The following is a 12,593-nucleotide window of genomic DNA, read 5'->3' on the forward strand; positions in this document are numbered from 1 at the left end:
CACCATGAGCAACACAATGAGCTACATGAGGAGCCAGGATAAGAATTGCATCAAGAGTGTTGCAACAGAACCACATCAAGTGTCACAATAGGTGCTGCAACAAGAGCCGTAGTAGGAACTGCATCAGGTCTTGCAACAAGAGCCATAGCAAGCTGATTGTGTGAAGCCATATCTATAACTAAATGTATCAAGAGTTAAGTCTACTATACACACAATTTTGAATTTTTTATTAAAAATTATACATACATAATCAAACATACATCACACATGTCTAGATAATTTGTAACATGTACATATGATCTGATAAAATTTAAATATATGATTGAATGCATATAAATGTACACATGAGAGTTAGAGTTAGAGTTAGAGTTATTTAGGGATTATAATCAAAACTTGTTGATATGCAAAATTTAAAAGTTTAAACAATTCAAAATATTGCTCAATTTCATGTGATAATCTAAGTAAATTCATTTTGTTGAGATAGATCACATGTTGTGTCAAAAAGGTTGGTCATGAATCCTTCTAAATTTAGTCTAAACATGTGTAATTAATTATAAATTTGAACACATTGGTCCATAAACCATCAATTAAAATATATATAAAATAAGAACATGATCTAAGGATATTAGATCGTATTTTATCCCCTACATCAAATATTTGGAGTACAGTTAAATTCTAAAATATATATAAATAGTTTTCCTATTTTGTAGTTTGATTACTAAAATTGTATAAGAAATACAAAGGGTTCATCTTATTAGATATTTAAGTAATATTCTTTTATAATTTTCTAAGAAGTGCAATTCAAAACATTGAGTTCTATACATATGAAACCAATTCAAGTTTTCTATTAAAATACATTAAATTATATATCATGACATTGTGTTATTTCTATAAGGAATTAATCATATAGCTTATGAGTTAATCTCATTGACCCATGTTTCAAGAGTAGTGAATCACATGAATCCATTTCTCACGAGAATGTCTTCTAAGTTTATCAATATTATGACATGTTTTGAAAAGATTTTCTATATTTCATTTAACAATTTAATTTATTCAAAATAAACTTTCAAACATGAAAATGTGTTAAATTAGCTATATATATTTAATTATTATTAATTAAAAATTAGCTAAGTCTACCAAGTACACTTAAAATACATTATTATATATTATGACATTGTGTTATTTCTATAAGGAAAATATAGAAAATCTAGCTAATTTAACACATTTTTAATTAATAATAAACTTAAATATAATAAACTTAAATAATAAGTAAACTTAGATTTTCTATATTTCATTTAACAATAATTTATTCAAAATAAACTTTCAAACATATAATAAGAAAGTGATAATATATTTATTTATTATTAATTAAAAATGTGTTAAATTAGCTAGATTTTCTATATTTTCCTTAAATAGAAATAACACAATGTCATAATATATAATATTGTATTTTAATGTTTGTTGTTTTCAAATAAGTGAAAATAGTATCATTTGATTAAAGATGTTGTATTATAATTTAGATTTATGAAATAAAAAATGCATGTGCACTGAATTTTTTAGCATACTAATTTTTTAACCATATCTCCAAAGTTTCATAGATGTTCAAGTTTAGGTTATCTTGAGGAAAAAATAGTCAACTTTTGACACCTTTTTTAATCCCTTATTTTCAAGCTTTTATCCAAACTAGTTTTAAAATCATTTACAAGAATCTCAATCTTTTATCACGAGATATGTTGTCCAAGGTCTAATATGATGGCTAAATAATTTTGTATTAATGTTTCTACTAAGGTTCAAACTGTATATGAGCAATGTTAGTATTCTAATAGAAACCAAATTTAAATAAAGCTTCTACAAACTAAACTAAATTCATAAACTTCAAGATAGACTAAGATGAGCTCTCAATTGAGAATATGAGCCATTAATGGACTCTCTCAATGAGAAGCTCTCTTGTTGAGTGGCTTTGTCTAAATAGATAGGATGTATGCTCAAGCTTATGCTTCAAAAAGGGCTTCAAATGGAGTTGGAATTTGGGTGTGAGTGTATGGTTTTGATGTAAAATGGCTTCCTAAAATGGCATTATGACTTTACTTCATGGATTGTGTTATTTTGCAAAGGGGAAGGATCCAATTTATAGGCAAGAGGCTTGAGGGATTGAGGGCTAAGATGCAAAGATGGGAAAAAGCTCATGGAGGGCTCAAATTGCATGAGAGGAGAGCACATGGATTGTGCTTTCTTACAGCCAATCAAGGAGTGACACGTGTCACATTGTGAGAGGATGGAGGAAAGGGGAAGGATGAGTCAACAAAGGAGGCTCAAGGGATAAAACCTTCATAAAGACCCTCATAATGGCTTGTAAGAGCAATAAAAGGGCTTGGAAGAGTCATTTATGGCCTAGTGGGCTTCATAAAGTTTTATGGTTGAGATATTTTGAGGGAGATGAGAGCAATTTCGACTTGGGCTTGATTAGGAGGGTTTTAAGCTTGCTTAGGATTGTGCAAATGATTAGAGGATGGATTAGGATGGTTTAGGATTAGCTTAGGGATAGGCAAGTGGATGGCATTTAATGAGGGTGGGTGAAGGAGGAGATATTTGTTAATCTTTGGCTTGGGTTAGTAAGTCTTAACCCATATTTAGAGAATGTGACAAGGTTAGGAGGGGATTAGGATTAGGTTTAAAGACATCTTCTAGAAGAGTCTAGATTTTGGATGAGGATAAAGACTTTCTAGAATAGTCTAGAATTTCCTAGGATGAGGATGAAGACTTTCTAGAAGAGTCTAGAACTTCTTAGGATGAGGATAAATTAGATTTTTAGGAAATAAATAAAATTTTATTTATTTCAAGGGTTTGGGTTGAGGAGATATTTATTAAAACTTTTTTAATAAACATGAGGATTAATATTTAATCTTAATTAAATATTTTGAGTTGGGATTAGGGGTAGGAAATGATGGGATTAGCCTTTAATCAAAATTAAAGAAGGATTAGAAGATTTTGGAAGAGGTTAGTGGTCTTAAAGAAATTGGCCAAGTTTTGGGCAAAAAATAATTTTTTTATTTATTTTGGGTTTTTTGGTCAATTTATTAATTAAATAATTAATAAATAAGGAAATAATGTTTAAATAAGATTTAAACATTTTTGGGAGGGATTCCTTAATTAAATATTTTTAATTAAGATAAAGGGATTTAATGGCATAAAAATAAATTAATTAATTAAATAATTAATTAATTAATAAATGATGATGTCATCAGGAATTTTTCAGAAAATAAAAATACTTTATTTTCTAAAGGTTTTTAGGTGTCTACACAAACAACCTCTAGGATTTTATGATTTTGGTCCTTATGCCCTAAGGAATTCAATGTGCTTGCATATTTAATTTGACTTCAAGTTGACACAATGTTAGAGTTCATATCTACAACTTAGTACTCAAATGCTTGTTAGGCTAGTATACCCATGGGAATTGTACCCCTAACAAGACATTGAGTTGGTGGATTAGGACTATAATTCATGTTAATATGATATCTTCACCTGAGATGGGATCCCTCATTTGCAACCTTAGCTAAATTGGGCTAGACTAAAAATTCCATAACACATGACCAATGACAAAGAAGAGAAATAAATTGAATGTTATCCTCAAAACTAAAAATTTAATGTACATATTTTCCCTTGTTCTTTATTAATTTGGAGAGATAAATGGATTCACTCTAACCCTTGAGCAATAAGAGAACATTTGATAGTAGACCAATTTGTAAATGTCCTGAGATAAAGAGACTTTGAAATTTATCCATTGTACTATGTGGGAGAGGATGATGTAGTTGAACCTTAAAAAATTGAATAATAAGCCACGAGATTAGAACCTAACCTTCATGATTGCTTCTTATGCTTCAAATCTAAGAAAATAGAGATCAAATCTCTCATTCAAGGTATCAAAGCATGAACTTATTGAATCTAGTTGAGGATTGAAGAAAAGTTTACAACTTAAGGAATTGTGAATTATGGTCTTTGGCACGAATGATTAGGTATATCAAATACTTGATTTGTGTGCATATTACTCCATTTTGACTATTATTTTTCTAGGGGCAACATAACGTGCTGGTAACTTTAAACAATTAGATCATTCAGAGCCATGGGTATGATGGTGATGACTAAGTTCTAGGTAGATACAAAAGAATTAAAATGGATAGACAATGTTGTGAACCTTGCATGATCTTCAAGTGTATAATATCTTCAAGTTCTCTAAGTTGTTAACATATTTAATAGAAGTAGATCTAGGTACCTCTCTTTATTTTCGAGCTAAGTTCTAGTGTGGGCATGTATATATAATTGGTCTTAAGAAAGTGTACAAATACATGTAGGAGTTTGAAATTAGGGTTAGCGTTAGAAATTAGGGTTACATTTTTCAAGTTAGGGTTAGAAATTAGGGTTAGAGTTTGAGTTAGGGTTAAAGGACCTTACATGGTTAATGTTATCTTTTAGCCTAGTTATAGTTAGTTTTAGGGTTATGTGTAGACATTGTTTATGTTAAATCTTATGATCAAGTTAATGTTGTTATGTATTTATACACACACACACACACACACACACACACACACACACACACACACACACACACACACACACACACATATCTATATAATCTTTACATGTTTAAAAGTATATGATCATGCATTCTTTATGTTTGTATATAATCTTGAGTTATGTTCTTATAATTAACTTTTATTAATTAAATGTTGTAACATGTATGAACTTTAGGTCATACATTCTTTATATGTTCTTATGTATGTATGTATGTTATATTAGATTACCTATGCAAATTAATCTACATTCTTATATATGTATATAATTTAGGATCTCCCCTTAAGACATGTCATTGAATATAGTTAATTATATACTTCTAGATTAAGGCATTAAAAATAATAACATATGTACATAAACTTGTTCATATTATATACTTAGGTTAGGGAATTAAAAATAATATGTACTTAGATGAGTTAATTATATACTTAGATTAAGGTATTAAAAATAATAACATATTCATATTAAAGAGAAGAAAGTTGATTTGTTCATGGTGAGTTGTGGAGTCTTACATATAGTTTCTTACAATTCAGAATAGTGACAAGGGAGATATAGGTACCTATCTCACTTAAAATTGAATGATTTACATTTATAAACACTCAAGGGTTGTACATGTGGTGGAAGATGATTGGGTGGAGGTTGATTTTAGGGAAAGGAGGGCATGGGAATCCAATCTTGTGGGTAGTAAGTCCAATGATAAGCTACTCTATTTGGTTTAGTCCACATACTTGCTTATGAAAGCATTTTGCATGTGAGATTCAAGAGGATATTGGATCCTTAGGCCTCTTTGATGTAGGGTCATCTAAAGTTGTATCTTTGTATCCTTAGGAGGTTTCAATTTCAATGTGAGGGCTTAATTCAATATAGTAGGTTAAATATAGAACTAATTTTATAGATAATTATAGTTAGATTAAATATAGAACTAATTAAGATGTATGTCATTAAATATTATAGTTAATTAAGACATTAAATATAGTTAGATTAAATATAGTTAATTTTAAGGCATGTCATTAAATATAGTTAATTATAAGTTTAGATTAAATATAGTTAATTATAGCTAGATTAAATATAGTTAATTAAGACATGTCATTAAATATAGTTAATTAAGGTCCATTAAATATAGTTAGGTTAAATATAGTTAATTATAGTTAATTAAGATAAATTAAGATCAATATAGTTAATTATAATAAATCAATATCAATATAGTTAATTATAATAAATTAAGATCAATATAGTTAATTATAATAAATTAAGATCAATTAGATTAAATATAGTTAATTATAGTTAATTAAGACAAATTACGATCAATAATTAACATATGTACATTTAAAAATGTGAATTTATTGAAAACATGTACATGTCTACTTTTGGTTTCATGAACAAATATACATACATCTATGTTAAAAATAAAAAATACAATTTAATCTACATTCTTATATATGTATAATTTAGGATCTGGACCCTTAAGACATGTCATTTAATTACACTTTGATTAAGACATTAAGATGAATTTGACATATACATAAACATGAATATTGAAAACATACATACATCTACATTTAACATGAACATATAAACATATCTATGAAATAAAATATGTATATTTTAATCTGCATTCTTATGTATAATTTAGGATCTCCCATTAAGATGTATGCCATTAAATATAGTTAATTACACAAGTTAGATTAAGGCATAAAGATGAATAACATATACATAAACATGAATATTGAAAACATGAATAAGGCATTAAGATGAATAACATATACAGAAACATGAATAAAACATATATGTAAACATAAAAGATTAAGATGTATTAAAAAATCAATAACATGTACATTAACATTAATAAATTTATATGGATATTGAAAATATTTTTTCTAAATTTTATCTTCTATACTTTTTTTTTTAAAATATTTTTTAATATTTTTCTAATGTTTTGTAATTTTCAAGACTAATGTTTTCTAAAATATTTTCTAGTGTTTTTCCTAATATTTTTTTAATATTTAATAATGTTTAAATCCTAATTTATTTTCTCATAGTTTTCTAATATTAAATTCTAAACTATTTTTTAAAAAAATATTTTCTAATATTTTTCTAATATTTAAATGTAATTTTTTTGTAATGTTTTGCTAATCTTTTTCTTTAAAAAATTTCTAATGTTATATTATTATAAATTTTCTAATTTTTTTAATGTTTTTTCTAATGTTTTTCTAAATTTTTTTTCTAAATTTTATATTATTATAAATTTTCTAATGTTAAATTTCTAATGTTTTTCAAAAATTTATATTATTATAAATTTTTTAATGTTTTTCCTAAATTTGTTTTCTAAATTTTATATTATTTTAAATTTTCTAATGTTTTTCTAATGTTTTTTCTAAATTTGTTTTCTAAAATTTATATTATTATAAAATTTCTAATGTTTTTCTAATGTTTTATCAAATTTATTTTCTAAATTTTATATTATTATAAATTTTCTAATGTTTTTCTAATATTTTCTAAATTTGTTTTTTAATGTGTTTTATAATGGTTTTTATATAATATTTTTCTAATGTTTTTTCTAATGTTTTCTAAATTAATATAATTAAGTTTAACATAAATAAATAATAAAAATATTAAATTCACATTAAAATATGCTTTGAAAACATTAAAAACGTAAAGAAACATTAAAATATGCTTTGAAAGCACTAAAAAATGCATTGAAAACATTAAAAAATGCTATAAAGACATTAAAAACATTTTTAAAAATATTAAAATAATAATATATAGACATAGAGAATCTCAAGGAAAATGACAAGGCAACACTAATGAATAGCAGGTGTTCACTCCAACCCTTGATTCTACAGTAAACGCTGTAAAAAATGAACAGAACAGGTGGGAAAATGGTGTTATAACACTCTGAAAGTCGAGTATTATATGTTCGCAGTGAACATATAAATAACGTATGTTCACTGCGAACACCCATAATTATTTGAAAATATGTTTACAGTGAACATACGTAATTTATATGTTCGTTGCAAACATATTACGTATGTTCGCATGAACAAATCTATATGTGATTTCGCATTTTGCAATTTTTTCCCCTTTTTGTTCATCCCACTAAAGTGGAACCCATTATTGTGGGTTCACCCTAATGATTTTCCTAAACACTCATGTGATGGCCAACTTACCCATCTAAAATGCCAAATAGACCTCAACTATATTTATTGTCTAAGAAATAATATTAATCAAAAAGGCAATTGATATGATAATCAACATGTCTCTTATGAGGAAAACCAATCCCACTTGACCAAGATTACCAAGAGAAAAGTCATCAGAGTTTAATTTGAATTAACCACGATCAAGGGGGGCCACTTCACATTCTTTATTAGGACAATAATCGAAGATTTATACTTGTTTGGATAGTTAGCAAGTCCCCATCTTCTACCAATATCCCAGTCTAATGAGGAAGGAGAGATCTAGTGATTAATATGATAAGTATTGTTCATATTTTCCTTGATGTTAATAATAATAAAGAAAATAGATCTTTTCCATGAGCAACATTATTCCTAAATGCTTGATTGTTCATTGCCTTTCCTTTTCTTTGAATGAAACCCACACCTATTGAACAAGGCCAATAATCTATGTCTAAAGGACCAAGAATAGTAACATGAAAAATGAATATGGTTTATAGATTCCACACTCTTTTGACAAAGAGAATGTAGACTAACCAATTAGATCCATTTCTTATATAAATTATCTAGACTAATGATTGTTCATGAAATATTATCCACAAAAAGAAATAAGTTCTAAGCATCACACTAAGACTCCACAAAAATGAGCAATCAAATACTTTCTTCCATTGGGGAGTGAGGAAGTGAAATCTAGCCTTCACCAAGTAATTTCTATTAGTATTTTTAATCCAAATAAATTTATCCTATTAATTTTCTCTATGAAATCTCTTAGAGGGGAAGAGTTAACTAGTTGTAAGTTAACTAATCTAAGTGGACCATCAAACCAAAAAGGTTAACTCTTCCAAGAAAGAGGAGACAAAGAACTATCCCAATAATCACAAACAAGAATTCTAAGGTTACTTACAATTAGACAAAATATTATTCTTATTTCAATCAATTCTTCAATAGTTTCGAGAATACTTTAATTATTATTCTTAAACTAAATTGAATATAATCTAAATGTGCTAGTTCATTATGATCCAATCTTAACTAATGAGATGTTTGAAATGGTGATTGTCTTGTCCTCTAAGCAATACATTATATATAATATGGGTAATGCATAGATAAACTAAATTTTTAATGGATGATCCAAAATGTCTTGAGGTTCTAAGATATCAACAGAGAACTAATAGTGATTTTAAGGAACTTGTTTCAAATAGAAGATGTTATGATGGATAGTGATACACAATCATATCTATTTTCCAAATATATGTGATCATCAAAACAAGACAATCTAACACATTTCTTCAAAAGATAAATTGGAAGGATTTGTATATAGGTGGAATGAAAAAGATTTGGAAAATAAGTAATGTATGGCATCGAGCAAGGCATTCAACATAATTTATCGACCATAGAAGAAAAACCCCTTATAAAAAAACTATCCCTTTTTAGAATGTTACTTCAAACTTAAGTTTGGAGATAAAGCTTTAAATTCTATGGCAATGATCATATCTAGGGATTCTTGAACATGGAAATATATAATACTAATATTTGAGATTGGGACTAGATTACACTTGAAATCTAGTCCTATGGACTATATAGCAATTGTTATTCGAATACAAGATGTAAAGGGTCACAAGAAATGAATCATTCAATTGGATGGATTAATTATGTGGTTAGAAGTGTGATTCATGTAGTCTTGTCTACATAACTTTACCTCACTTGATTGTACATACACATCTAAATGAGAATGTGTGTCAAATTAAAAATTATTATGATATAAATGCTAAAATATTTTATGGATTTGAAAAGTGATCAAATAAAATAAATATATTTCCTTATTATTCTTGATACAAAGTAAACATCCATCAAGCTTATAGAACATCAGATACATTTTAATTCATTAGTGAAGGTCAACATTAAGTTTCAATTAAGGTTGGAATCCAATTATAATTCAACCAATGTCAGAATTAGAATTAGAATTCAATTATAGTAAAACTTATATGTTGAATTAGAATTAAAATTTGAAATTATGATTACTATTCAATCAAAGTTGTTGTTTAATATGTATATCTGTAAACATATTTTATATAAAACAATAAAACTAAATAATTACATTTTTTTAATATAATATCTATTATCCATTTTGTCACCTTGTTTTCTTAAAAGCTGGATTTGTTTTTTTTTTTAAATAATAGACTTTCTCTATTAATTAAATATTAAAATACATACTCTAAAAAAAACTAAAAAACTAAAGATACAAGATCCCCTAGAGTTAAAAAGGAAAGAAAGAGTCAAAATTCTATTTAGCATAGTAGTAAGCCTGAAATCAAGGCTCCTGCCTCACACATAAACTTGGTAGTGGGACCATACCACTCTTTCTCTTTCTTATATGTCAAGGCTACGTAATATCTTTCCAATAACTTCGATTATTTTCCGCCTTTAATACTTTAACAGTTGGTGTATGAGGTGAAGATGACTTCACCTCATTGGTTCAATTTCTATAAGTACCTTCTCTCGGCTCAATGAAACATGAGCCATTATTGTTTGTGAAGTACAGAAGTTCATTCCAATCCATATTATTATGAGCATTGAAAGCATTCATCCTCCCTGATTCCTACTCTCCATCAGGAAACCCACAAGTTACAGCAGGGGACAACGGTGAATTAATGATCTCAACCAGCTGATCTTCACCAGATACTGTTGAGCATTGTAGTTCAACATCATCTTCAATCCACGGTATGCATTGGAGTATCATGGGCATTGTAGAAGAAGTATCATCATACAACTGAGGCATTTGGTCACCAAAGGCTTGCTGAAAACTAGATGATTGTGTGTTTGGGCTGGTATCAGCAATGGTGTATGATTTTGAACAATTCGCTTGTTCAAACAACTGGGAGACTATCTCAGAGTCGAAATCAACATATGGGCAATTCATAGTTATATTTGTATGCTCATCTACTTGTGATGTAGCTTGTGTCTCACATCCATATTGCCCTAAATTAGTCTCTGATAGGATATATCTTTCAAGGTAACTCATTTCAGTTAGTTTTGTTTCTGCTGCTGCTGAAGAATGAAGGTTATGCTGAAGGGTATGCTGATCATTAAGTTTTACAAGAAGTTTCTTCTTCAGTTTTGTTTTCCAGTGGTTCTTAATATCATTATCTGTTCTTCCCGGCAAATGAGTTGCAATGAAAGACCATCTGCATGAAAGACTAGTCTTAGATCCAAAAAAAATTGCTACTTTTTAAAAAAATCAATGATGAATATTGTGTTTTCCCCAATTATCTAGGGTATTACCTGGTACCAATGGTAGCACAAAGGCTACAAATGATATCGTCCTCTTCTTCAGAGAACTCCCCACGCTTGATATTGGGGCTCAAATAATTGAGCCATCTAAGCCTGCAGCTCTTTCCGCACCTCTCCAAGCCTGACCCAAGTAGCATACATTTATATCAGTACTAGGAACTCTCTTTAAAACTTATTTCTCTAAGAGAGGAAAAGCCTGACCCAATTAGCATACATTTATATCAGAACTAGGAACTCTCTTTAAAACTTATTTCTCTAAGAGAGGAAAAATTTACAAAAATATAAGATACAGATGCTGTTGATCCCTCCATTGTATAGAAACCTAACATGATGAAAAACAACACATGCACACGCAAGACCATTGCCCTATAGATCTCTATTTTATCTAGGATAACTGTAATACCGACCAATCAAAATAGATATATGTAGGAGCCCAAACATTATATAAAATACAAATACAAGATTTAAAAATAATCAGTGAAAACCAATAAGAAGATATCTAGAGAGCAACAAAGTGTATGCTATCTAACATGATTCCTTGTATATACTGAACTACATACCAATTTTCTTGGGTAAAGTCCTCCAATTGCCTCCAGTGCCATGCTGCTCTATATATACCTTGAGTTTAGAATCTTCTTTAACAGACCATGGCCCTTTCTTTACAGTGGCTTTGTCACAACATGGTAATCTACCCATGTTTCACAACTAATCAATTCAAACAATTCAGAAGATGAGGGTATGAAATGGGGTCCTACTCCTAATATCACACAATCTTAGACAAGACACCCTCCTTTCAAAGAAATATTGGTTTTCCTCTCTCTTTACCACCCACATGTCTCCATTTATACTCTCCTCCACTGACTCCGAATTCCTGGACAAGTAGGACTTGGTCTGAATCTTATGAAAATTGGGAAAATAATTGCTAAAATATATAAATGGTCCACAGGGCCTCATCAAATTTTCATTCCTACAACATTTCCTAGAAGAATCCAGTGAAACCTTTGTGCTCCTCAATATTTATGCTCACGGACTGTCTAAGAGATTAAATGTTTTAAGATTCAAGGACTAAAGTCCTAAAAAAACATATAAAATATATGGAGAGACCCACAGATTAAATTAATATTTTTGGCTTGGAAGATTACAGTCGACAGAGTGAGTGGTTTGAATTTTGAAATAATATTGATAAGAAGAGCATTCCATAGTGGAGTACATGTCAGCCTTATTAGTCACTTGCTTGGACTTCAGTACACCTTCATATTACATAATTTAAACTACCGAAATAACGAATGTAATCTGAATAATTCAAAGGATTGGGAAGAAGAAAACATGGATCGATCTTGACAAGACTTTTTCTCCCTTGGACAATAGCGCAATTTACTGTCATATCAGACACCTCTTTCCACCATTTTTTATCAACAGATAGATTGTCAAGACATGTTCTACGCTGAGATATCAAGACCCAGTGTGATTTGCCTGTAAATTTAAGAAGTGTGTCATCCACGAAATTTAATATGACTACTTCTACAAATTTACTATGACTTCTTCTACAAGCACGCCATCGGAAAA

The 12,593-nt window shown here is 28.6% G+C and overlaps 1 pseudogene; it reads right to left on the minus strand.

Moving 5' to 3' along the window:
- Positions 1-10,335: 10,335 nt before the first annotated feature.
- On the minus strand, positions 10,336-11,723 carry LOC149537800 (transcription factor MYB8 pseudogene; annotated as a pseudogene).
- Between the last annotated feature and the right edge of the window lie 870 nt (positions 11,724-12,593).

This window comes from Cupressus sempervirens, chromosome 9, assembly GCF_028749045.1.
Source record: "Cupressus sempervirens isolate cs-2001-9-10 chromosome 9, ASM2874904v1, whole genome shotgun sequence".
NCBI lineage: Eukaryota > Viridiplantae > Streptophyta > Pinopsida > Cupressales > Cupressaceae > Cupressus > Cupressus sempervirens.